General features: G+C 41.0%; 1 protein-coding gene across 1 annotated transcript in view; it reads right to left on the bottom strand.

Annotated features, from left to right (window-relative positions):
- The window catches only part of ANKRD28 (ankyrin repeat domain 28), a 216046-nt gene that overhangs the window by 161402 nt on the left and 41974 nt on the right, over positions 1-12670 (bottom strand). The gene's annotated exons all lie outside the window — the stretch shown is intronic.

The following is a 12670-nucleotide window of genomic DNA, read 5'->3' as shown; positions in this document are numbered from 1 at the left end:
TATGATAAATTATATCCAAAATAAATGAAGAACTTCTATAACTCAATTTTTTAAATGTAAACATTTTGACACTTCACCAAAGAAGATATATAGACATTAATAATTAGAAAACTGCAAAATAAAAACATGGAATCCTATTACACATCTACAAAAATGACTTTTCTGTGTGTGTATAAAACTGATAATACCAAATGCATTATGCTAAGTGAAAGGCTATATTCTTATGACCTTCTGCAAAAGCTAAAACCTTAAGGACAGAAAGGCTTCCCAGTTGGCTCAGTGGTAAAGAATATGCCTGTCAACGCAGGAGATATGCATTCGATCCCTGGGTCAGGAAGATTCCCTGGAGAAGGAAGGAAATGACAACTTCCTTCTTGCCTGGGAAACTCTTCTGGTAGTCAAGTACTCTGGCCTGGGAAATCCCATGGACAGAGGAGCCTGGTAGGCTACAGTCCATGGGTCGCAAGAGAGTCGGACATGACTTAGCAAATAAAAAACAAAGTTGCTAGCAACTGGGGACCTGGGGAAGGGACGAACACAAAGAGGCAAACAGGAATTTTTAGGGGTGATGGACTTGTTCTATATCTTGATTGCAGTGGTCATTACCTGACTATGCATTTGTATAAACTCACAAAATTGTATACTAGAAAGGGTAAATTTTACTATAAATTAAACCTTAGTAAAAAATAGAAAAAACTATAAAAATACTAGAAGCCACAAAACAGTTTTAAAAAATAATCTCCTAATAGGAGAAGACACAAAAATTTAGAAGACATAATTCACAAATTTAAACAGTTAAAATTATTACATTTCTGCATTTAAAAATGTAACCAAGGGGTGAAATAAATGACAAACATTGGCAGGGGGGTGGGCGGGGAACCACTATTAAAATAGGCAAAGAATAGGAACAATTCATAGGAAAGGAAACATAAATGTCTCAAACATACAAAGAGATGTTTGACCTCATAAAAGAAAATCAAATTAAATTATATGGATGTATCATTGTTTATCTTTCAAACTGGCAAAGATCAAGAAGCCTAAAACTATTGAGGTCCTATAGTGAATGAAGTATTAATATAATCTCTGTGGGAAAGTGATTTATTAATAGCTAGCAAAACTTTGAACACATTCTAAACTGATATGGAAATACATTTCTAGGACGTTTTTAAGCGAAAAGAACAAGTTACACTGGGTCTATAAAGTGTGATACCTGGTGTGTAAGAAAGAGAGTGCCAGCTGAAGACTGTTTTTAAGGACCAAGTCACTGCAGTCGTTGACCTTTATCACCGTCCGAAAGGAGCTCAGGGCAGAGATCGGCAGGTTGGGGGAGACAGACACTGTGCTCTGGGAAAAACTGGCAGAACAGGCCTTCAGATGGTTAGGTCTTTTTAGGAGAAAACTCTCTGAACCCCAAGCTCTTGCATCTTCTCATACACAGAAAAGCACTAAATCCATTAACTAAGATACCCGCTCCTCACGACCAGCCGCGCCTCCTACCAAGATGCGTGCCTGGCTGCACATACCCACTTGGCCAAAGTCACAAATATGCTGACCTCTCCCCTCACCTCCTTGGAACAGTTTTTCAGAACTTTCTGGCAAGGTGTCTCCCAGTCTGAATAAACCTGACTCACAGTTTCTGCATTGTGAGTTTTTAACTCCACGAGAAAAGATGTATCTGTATTTGCTTTTCTCTGCATACAGAAACACTAAAGATACACAGGAAGGAAACATGGTTATTCATTTAAAATGAGCTGTACAAGTTTAACACAGGAGACACAAAATGGGAGAGACTTCTCAAATATAGCTTTACCTGATTTTGATTATTATATCACATGAAGGTAGGAAAAAGGGGGAGAAAGAAGAATTTACTCCACAGTTGACATATTTGCACATGAGCAAAGAGATATACGTAGGTGTTACACTGAAAATAAAAAAGAATTTGGTCTTTCTTTGTCCTGGGCACCTGAGAGCATGGGTACTCTTGGAATTTCCCAAGTGTCTTTGTTATTCATGGAAGCTCCAAGGACCATGCATTAGTTTATGCTAATGAAGTGATTCTAGGCAGGTCCCTAGATTGTTCCTGATTGGGGTTGATCAGGCTGAAGGAACCACTGTGTGATAAAAGCATTGAGGTTTTGAGTCACACGATATTAGTTTGACTTCCTGAACTCCAGGGAGAGGATGAGGCTAGAGACTGAATTCAATCATGTGGCCAATGATTCAATCCATCGTACCTATAAACTGAGTAATCTTGATGCTGAGCTATCAATATGCTAGAAGGGTGATCTGTCTGAGACAGGCTGGGACCTGGGACCTTTGCTGCAATGCTTATACTTGGACAAACATCTCCTAAGGCAACAGAATACAAAGAAAACTATAAGGGACTAAAATAACTGCATGCATGCACAGTTGGGGCAAATTATGAACAAAAAGACCAAAAAATCCAACTGCCACTTTGGAGGTGTTCAGAGAAAAAAAGCAGGGCCCCATGCGTGAAGCCTGTGCATGGCGCAACCAATGGGGTGGGCAAGCCGCCTGCATCACTTCTCTGTCCCTACCTACCAATCTGCCCCTGCTGTTTTTGTTCAGTCGCTAAGTCTTGTCCAACTCTGTGCAGCCTCGTGGGCCTCAGCACGCCAGACTCCTCTAGCCTCCACTATCTCCCAGAGTTTGCTCAAATTCATGTCATTGAATCAGTGTCGCTATCTAACCACCTCATCTTCTGCTTCACGCTTCTCCTTTTACCTTCAATCTTTTTCAGGATCAGGCTCTTTTCCAATGAGTTGGATCTTCCCATCAAGTGGCTTCAGCTTCATCATTAGTCCTGCCAATGAATATTCAAGGTTGATTTCTTTTAGGATTCACTGGTTTGATCCCCTTTGCAGTCCAAAGGACTCTCAAAGAGTCTTCTCCAGCACCACTATTCAAAAGCATCAATTTTTTGGCACTCAGCCCACTTAATGGTCCAACTCTCATATCCGTACATGATTACTGGAAAAACCACAGCTTTTGTTGGCAAAGCGATGTCTCTGCTTTTTAATAAGTTGTCTAGGTTTGTCATAGCTTTCCTTCCAAGGAGCAAGCATCTTTGAATTTCATGGCTACAGTCACTATCCCCAGTGATTTTGGAGCTCAAGAAAATTAAGTCTGTTACTGTTTCCACTTTTTCCCATTCTATTTTGCCAGGAAGTGATGGGACTAGATGCCATGATCTTAGTTTTTTGAATGTTGAGTTTAAGCCAGCCTTTTCACTCTCCTCTTTCACCCTCGTCAAGAGGCTCTTCAGTTCCTCTTCACTTTCTGTCATTAGGATGGTACCATCTGCGTATCTGAAAAGTGAAAGTGTCAGCCGCTTCAATCATGTTTGACTCTTTGCAACCCATGGACTCTAGCCCGCCAGGCTCCTCTGTCCATGGGATTTCCCAGGTAAGAATACTGGAGTGAGTTGGGATTGAACCTGGGTCTCCTGCATTGCAGGCAAATTTGTTACCATCTGAGCAACTGAGCTTGTTGATATAGCTCCCAGCCATCTTGATTCCATCTTGTGATTCATCCAGTCTGACATTTCACATGACGTGCTCTGCACAGACATTAAATAAGCAAAGTGACAATATACAGTCTTGTCATACTCCTTTCCCAATTGTGAACCAGTCAGCTGTTCCATGTCTGCTGGAAACTGTTGCTTCTCAACCTGCATATAGGTTTCCCAGGGGACATGTAAGCTGGTCTGGTACTCCTGTCTCTTTAAGGATTTTCCACAGTTTGCTGTGATCCAACAGCCAAAGAGATGAGTACAATTGTGCTGAACATTCTTTGGCATTGCCTTTCTTTGAGACTGGAATGGAAACTGACCTATTCCAGTCCTGCGGCCACTGCTGAGTTTTCCAAATTTGCTGGCATATTAAGTTCAGCACTTTAACAGCACCATCTTTTAGGATTGGAAATAGCTCAGCTGGAATTCCATAACTTCCACTAGCTTTGTTTGTAGTGATGCTTCCTAAGGCCCACTTGACTTCACACTCCAAAATGTCTGGCTCTAGGTGAGTGACCATGCGTCGTGGTTATCTCAGGTCATTAAGATCTTTCTTGTACAGTTCTTCTGTGTATTCTTGCCACCTCTTCTTAATATCATCTGCTTCTACTACATCTTTACTGTTTCTATCCTTTAGTGCGCATATCTTTGCATGAAATGTTCCCTTGGTATCTCCAATTTTCTTGAAAACATTTCTACTCTTTCCCATTTTGTTTTCTTCTATTTTTTTTGCATTGTTCATTGAAGAAGGTCTTATCTCTCCTTGCTATTCTCTGGAACTCTGCATTCAGTTGGGTATAATTTTTCCCTCTCTTCCTTGCCTTTCGCTTCTCTTCTTTCCTCAGCCATTTGTAAGTCCTCCTCAGACAACCACACTGCCTTCTTGCATTTCTTTTTCTTGTGGATGATTTTGGTCACTGCTTCCTGTACAATGTTATAAGCCTCCGTCCATAGTTCTTCAGGTTCTGTGTCTACCAAATCTAATCCCTTGAATCTATATGCCACTTCCACTGTATAATCAATCATAAGGGATTTGATTTAGGTCACACCTGAATGGCCTAGTGGTTTTTCCCTACTTTCTTCAATTTAATTCTGAATTTTGCAATAAGGAGCTCATGATCTGAGCCACAGTCAGCTCCAGGTCTTGTTTCTGCTGACGGTATAGAGCTTTTCCATCTTTGGCTGCAAAGAATACAATCAATCTGATTTTGCTATTGACCATCTGGTGATGTCCATGTGTAGAGTCATCTCTTGTGTTGTCAGAAGAGGGTGTTTGCTATGACCAGTGTGTTCTCTTGACAAAACTCTGTTAGCCTTTGCTTTGCTTCATTTTTTACTCCAAGGCCAAACTTGCCTGTTACTCTAGGTCTGTCTTGACTTCCTACTTTTGCATTCCAGTCCCCTATGACAGTGCTTCCCAGGTGGCATTAATGGTAAACCTGATTGCCAATGCAGGAGATGTAAGAAATGAGGGTTCTATCCCTGGGTTGGGAAGATCTCCTGGAAGGCAAGGCAACCCACTCCAGAGTTGGACACAACTGAAGCGACTTAGCACAAATACCCCTATGATAAAAAGGACATCTTTTTTGGTGTTAGCTCCAGAAGGTCTTGTAGGTCATGTCTGGCTCTTTGCAGCCCTATGGACTATAGCCCACCAGGCTGTTCTGTCCATGGGATTTCCCAGACAAAAATACTGGAGTTGGTTGCCATTTCCTTCTCTAGGAGATCTTCACAACCCAGGGACTGTACTCACATCTCCTTGGATCCTGCAGTGGCAGGTGGATTCTCTACCACTGCATCACCTGGGAAGCCCGAGGGCAATCTTGCCGAGACCAAACTCTTAACCAGTGACATCTTCAGAACTGCACTATGGCAGGCGGGTATTCATTGCAGCCTTGTTTGCATTAGCAAAAGAACAACCTAGATATCAATAGGGAACTGGGGTTACATAAGAAGAAAATTGGGTTTCCTTGGTGGCCCAGACAGTAAAGAATCCACCTGCAATGCTGGAGACCTGAGTTTGATAGCTGGGTTGGGAAGATCCCTGGGAGAAGGCAATCGTTACTCACTCCAATATTCTGGACTGGAGAATCCCATAGACAGAGGAGCTTGGCAGGCTACAGTTCATAGAGTCCCAAAAGTCGGACACTACTGAAGCGACTTAGCATGCATGCATGCAACAAGAAAATACTAAGCAGCCATAAGTATTAATAATAATAATAGAACTCTTTAAGTATTGATAAGTAATGAACTCAAGATCCTGGAGGCAGAGAGAGGAGGTAAGACGCACCATAGTGTATGATACACTATCTACCATGTAAAAGGCAGTAGTAACAGGTATGTGTTTATACAATAAAATCTCTAGGAATAAACAAGAAAATTGGTTGGCTATAGTAAGAGGAACGAGACAACTTAGGGATGAGTAGATTTGAACAAGAAAATATTTTTACATTCAGTTCAGTTGCTCAGTCGTGTCCTACTCTTTGCGACCCCATGAACTGCAGCATGCCAGGCCTCCCTGTCCATCACCAACTCCCGGAGTTCACTCAGACTCACGTCCATCGAGTCAATGATACCATCCAGCCATCTCATCCTCTGTCGTCCCCTTCTCCTCCTGCCCCCAATCCCTCCCAGCATCAGAGTCTTTTCCAATGAGTCAACTCTTCGCATGAGGTGGCCAAAGTACTGGAGTTTCAACTTTAGCATCATTCCTTCCAAAGAACACCCAGGACTGATCTCCTTTAGAATGGACTGGTTGGATCTCCTTGCAGTCCAAGGGACTCTCAAGAGTCTTCTCCAACACCACAGTTCAAAAGCATCAATTCTTCGGCGCTCAGCTTTCTTCACAGTCCAACTCTCACATCCATACATGACCACAGAAAAACCCATAGCCTTGACTAGATGGACCTTTGTTGGCAAAGTAATGTCTCTGCTTTTGAATATGCTGTCTAGGTTCGTTATAACTTTCCTTCCAAGGAGTAAGCATCTTATAATTTCATGGCTGCAGTCACCATCTGCAGTGATTTTGGAGCCCCCAAAAATAAAGTCTGACACTGTTTTTCCATCTATTTCCCATGAAGTGATGGGACCAGATGCCATGATCTTCGTTTTCTGAATGTTGAGCTTTAAGCCAGCTTTTTCACTCTCCTCTTTCACTTTCATCAAGAGGCTTTTGAGTTCCTCTTCACTTTCTGCCATAAGGGTGTTGTCATCTGCATTTCTGAGGTTACTGATATTTCTCCCGGCAATCTTGATTCCAGCTTGTGCTTCTTTCAGCCCAGCGTTTCTCATGATGTACTCTGCAGATAAGTGAAATAAGCAGAGTGACAATATACAGCCTTGATGTACTCCTTTTCCTATTTGGAACCAGTCTGTTGTTCCATGTCCAGTTACATTATATTCTTTCTATTCCTTTAAAATGATGAACCATACAACTTCCTGATAAATTTTAAAAGCTTCACAGATGAATCAGATGCATACCAATGGTAAGAATTATTTAGAACAATATTTTATTCAATACTGGAAATGCAATATATCCTTTGAAGAATAATTCAGATTACTTAAATATCTAAAGGGCAGAATGATAAATCAACTTGATGCTATATGATGCAACCATTAAAAGTCATAATCAGGAAGATTACGTAGCAACTAGGTGAAGTGTGACACTAAAATGAGATGAAGCTGAGTGTCAATCCAAATTAAATATAAAAGTCCCATAATTAATGTGTTCTTGACAAAACATTTTTCATGAAATAAACAGAGCTGCCATGACATATATAGCATGTAGTGCAATGTATTCATTTAAATAAAAAGGTTATAAAGCTGCATATCCCCTCTGTTTACAATTATGCATCACTCACTCATTGCAACACTGAGCTGTTACTATGTGCTAAGCATTGGTAACAAAGAGCATAATATTGTTCTGAAGGAGTTAAACAGTTTAGTAAAGGAGACAAGCACACACACAATGTACTTATGACAGAAAGATACATACTGAAAACCAAGAAAGCCCAGGCCTAAAAAGGGGCAGAAAAAAAATGCTTAAGTACTAAATTAATGAAATACTTTATACAGTCATACCAAGAGCGCGACTAATCCAATCTTGAGAAGCAGGAGAATTGAGTGTGTGTGCATGCACGTGTCAGGCATCACTTCTGCCAGAATGACTCGGACTTTAAACAAGATGACCAAATAAAGGTAAAAAGTCATTTATAATAAAGAGGGCAGGGTGCAAAAATAGAAAGCAACATACTACAGGTAGAAATATAAATTAATATATCCTCTGTGGAGGGCAACTGCCAATACCTAGCAAAATTATAAATGTACATCCCACTGGAAAAAACTTCCAAACTATATCAGCTGGGAGAAAAACGTACACAACAATCTAGTAAGCCACCTTACGCATTAAAAGGAGGAGGAAAATAAGAACAGATATGCATTGACGTGGCTTGTCTACTGTAAAATCTGCATCACTGATACCCACTTCTATAGTTTCCTCTGCCTCACAGGCGGAAGTCTGGAACTACATTTTCCAGAATCCCTTTCCCTCAAATGATTCAAACATAGCATTTCTCTGCCAGTGAGGGAGATTACAGGATTTTAAGAAGAGAAGGAGGAGCCATTGTTGTCTGATGGCAACTGTGAGTAAATGCATGGGCAGGCAACAGGCATGAGATCTGAAAGGGCCACTGCACAACAATCATCTGTTTTTTTCCAGACTCAATATTGTACAATGTCAATTTTCTAAATTAAACCCATAAATTCAATAGAATAATCATTAAATTTGAGTTTCCATGGCAATTTGAAATTTATAATGTACACAGAAAAAAAAATCAAAGGGTAAGGAAGAGTTCATTTTGAAGAAAAATGTGAACTTCTCAGCATATACAAAAATAAAATTCCAGATGGGTCAAAAAACTAAGTAGGTAAAGAAACTGCAAATTTTTAGAACAAACAGGATATTTTTAAGAGCTTGACTGCTTCTCACACAAGGAAGGAAAAAACCCCAAAAGACTGGGAAATCTGATTACACTACAATTTAAAATGTTCATAAATAAAGTGAAAAGACTTGTAACATACTGAGATGTATACAACAAAACCAACAACAAAAAACATAGCATGTATGCACGCGCGCGCACGCACACACACACACAGTCTCAAAACTGCACTGTAAGGAGGAAAAAACAAATAGGCAACTCACCCAGAGAGCTCCAATTGGTCCAAACACACAAAAGTATATTCTATCTCAGTATAATCTGGGAAATACAAATTAAAACAAGACACTACTTCGTACCTATCAGATTGTAAAGGCTGAAATCAAATGAAAACAATTACCAACAAGTTTGAGAGTAGAGGCAATACAGCTGGCACAACCACTTTGGAGAAAAGTAAAATCACACTGTAAAAGTGAATGTGTATATATGTTATGACCCAGAAAGACTACTTCCACATGTCAACCTCAGGAAACGTGTGCATGTACACAGAGAGACGCCAGGATATCGACTGCAGCACCATCTGTAATGGCTCAACACTAGAAACTACCTAAGCACAGGGTGTTAGGGGAATAAACTGCATTTATCTGTATAAGATACAGAACAATTATAACAAATGTCTCATGATGAATAAAATTTAAAAACAATGTTGCAAAAGACATATCATTTCCAAGTTTAGAAAACACAAAAATGATAGTACGTATTGTTTACAGTACTATTTATGGGGATATAAACACAGTGTAAGTGCAAAAACCTGAATGGTGCAAGTCAACTTTCAAGGCTGGAAAGGATGGGAATGGGGCTCTAGTTGTCTATATAACTATTTTATTCCTTTTTAAGAGACAACACAAATACGGCAAGTATTAATATCTGTTTATTCCTGGTAACAGGTGAGTAGGTTTCTACTGAATTTTATTTTATCCTGTGTGTCTGAAAATCTCAATCTGATTTAAAAGTATTTTTGAAGATAGATCATTCTGCTTTGCTTCAGCACAGAAAACAAACTGCAATGGGCAAGCCTGGGGAGGGCAGACTGGGGCGAGGCTGCACTGACCCCAGCAGGAGGCAGAGCAACATAAAGACACACCAAGCGGGCAGGGAGAGACCTGCTGCTTCCACTCTCTGGTCAGGGCTACAGAGCTCTCCACACACTCATGCGAGCCTTGGAAGCCTGTCAGCTATTCCCTTTTAGGATCTGCTTTATTGGTGAGACGTTTGTACATATATGATAATTCAAAAAACCAAAGGTCCTCCAATGTCAGCTTGATTTGGGGGGTGTCATAAAATTCAAGTTCAGTTGTATCAGCTTCTAGACAGTGAATTTCGGCTGCCTTTCCACAGAACCACTTAGTAAAAATCAAAGCTTGAGGAGCCATAAATTCTACACTACTATTATTAAATCTGATTCACAGTATTATCATCACATCTGTATTACTAGCACAATGTCAAAGACACATCCTTGTCAATCTGCACCAAAACTTGTCACTTTCACTATTTGTGTATCACATAAAAGATGGCAGCTTCTAAAGAAAATCTAAAGTTCATCATCTGTAATCATCACCTGCAAATAATTCTATAGACATAGGCCTCAAGAGTCATTAACATCAGATTCCAACAGAATTATTGGCAAAGACACTGAAAATTCCAAAAAGACACATAAGAACACCTAGATAATGAGTCAGTCCCTACTGATGTCTTGATTCATAAGTACAGTTTGAAACTAACAGCACGCTTTGATCAACACTACTATTTCAGATAACCTAATCAAAGTGTGTATGCACATTCACACATGCACAAGAATGACACGGTGATCCAAATGGCCCAGCTCTAGTGAAGAAGAACGCAGGCCCAGAGGTCCCCCAGGTCACCACTCCTATCACAAAGCACTGCAGCAGGACCCTAGGATCCTTATGAAAAGTACTGTTATCAGACAACTCCCCAGAAATACATGTTAAGCCCCGGAAACCACTGTGTTGTTTTTCTTGTTTAAATACTGAGGTAATGCAACTTTTAGAACTGAACGCTACTTTCTTTCATGGCTGTCTGCTTATCAGCATGAACTGCTTAAGAGAGAAGGGACAGGACACACACTCTTTCCCTTACACACAGCTGTTTCTCAGCTTATAACGCCAAGGTCATATCACCCTTCGGGCACGCCACACGTGTATTCTTATTTCTCTTGCAAAAAGGAAAAATAATTTGTTTATTTTAACTCAGAAGTAGACCAAAACACCCTTGTCTTTTGAGACTTGTTTTTAAAGACAAAGATAGAAGTGCTATACCTTGGGCTGTCTGACGCACCTCTATTCAGTGTGACCGACGCACTTCTGGGCCCTGGGACCACGATACAGTTCATTCGGCTATCACTACTGACCTATCATCGTTTTTGTGTTTCTTCTCCTTTTAGTCCTTTATTGAACCACTTTCTTCTTTTGTTTCTTCTCTGAACCTTTGTCCTGCCTCTTTTATTAGATGAAGTCAGATGCAACTAACTCTGATCTCTGACTGACACACATGAACTATTGCACACTCTCTAGCAGTTACGTGAAATGATGCTTAGAGTCCGACCTGTTACCTTGAATAAAGTCACTTAACTTCTCTGAGTCTGAACCTCCCTAACTTTAATAAGAATAATGCTGCTTACCTTAAACTCATAAAAAGTACTCCGTGCCCTGCAGTGACTCAATGAACGTAAGCCACGCGCCCGTTTTCCTCCCCCTCTCCTCCATCTACCCCCGGAGCAGCTGTCCTGTCTCTCATCTTTACAGACCCATACAGGAGACAAGGTGAAGTGAAAGTCACTCGGTCGTGTCCGACTCTTTCCGACCCCACGGACTATACAATCCATGGAATTCTCTAGGCCAGAATACTGGAGTGGGCAGCCTTGCCCTTCTCCAGGGGATCTTCCCAACCCAGGGATCAAACCCAGATCTCCCGTACTGCAGGCAGATTCTTCACCAGCTGAGCCACAGGGAAGCCCTCATATAGGAGAGGAGGGGGAAAAAGTCTTTATCACATGAGGGTGCCTCAGACAGTAACTAACAAGGAGACAGAAAGCGGGTAGGAAGAAGGGGCCAGAGCTCCAAACACTGCTCTGCCTCTGTCCTAAGATACTGGAACACACCACAGGCCAATTCAGTAAGATGGATCCAATGGTTTTTCAAGAATGCATTCTGAAAAGTCACCAGAGCTGATGTCCCATCTTTTCTCAGTACACATACACACAAAAACTGTGCCTTTCCCAGCCAGTGTGGCGACTGTCTTCTTTAGGGATTCATTTCTTCCCTGTCAGGGGGTTTGCCCAGCCCATATCTCCTCTCTCAAAAATGACTAGTACCATTCAAAGCCCATCACTTCAAGCTTCTGCCAAAAGAAAGGGCATTAAGGGAAATACTGGAGCAGGATGGGGGTGGCAGTCTCACATAGGAGAAGGGTAGAATAGCTGAATCGCAGCAATGGTGGGAGTGCAGCTGAGTGCCAGGAGCCACTGGAACCAGGCACTTACAATCAGCGTCACTCCTATCGAAGCAGACCGCTTCCTTCAAGGAGTGGCAAACACAGACAGCTCTTACATACTGCATCCGACCACACCCATATCCACAGAGGGATGTCTCCTTCCTGGTTTCACCTTAAAACATCCCGGGAATTCTGACTGGCCCTCGTAAAGCGAGGCAGGCAATAGACCAAGCAGTGAAGACTCTGGGAAGTCCCAACAGAACCATGTGGTAAGGGACCGAGATGGACAGACAGAACCCCAAAATAAGAGGGTGCTGTCCCCAGGAGACAAAACACGGAAGGCAGGCGATACAGGTTACTACTATAGTGAGAAAGCAGAAAAAGCAGTTTCTGGAATAGAAGAGACCTTGGTCAAAATCTGCTTATTTCAGTTAATCAAAATAAACCTTGGGCAAGCCATATATCATCTCTGAATTAATCTCCTCATGTATAAAATGAGATTAAAGTAAGATTTAGAAAAGAAAAATCATAAAGTTACTAGCAGAATTCTACTACCTAATAGGCATAAAGACAGAAATGTTTTATTAAACCACTAATTCATTACATCTTACTTTTTTCCACCAGTGAAGTCAGAAATAATCACATAAATGTTTAAATACTTGATTGTTTCTGAAAGTTAACATGTAACAGG

This window comes from Bos mutus, chromosome 1 (assembly GCF_027580195.1).
Source record: "Bos mutus isolate GX-2022 chromosome 1, NWIPB_WYAK_1.1, whole genome shotgun sequence".
Taxonomy (NCBI): domain Eukaryota; kingdom Metazoa; phylum Chordata; class Mammalia; order Artiodactyla; family Bovidae; genus Bos; species Bos mutus.
Note: the sequence above shows the minus strand (reverse complement) of the source record. Positions and strands in the feature narration are given on the sequence as shown.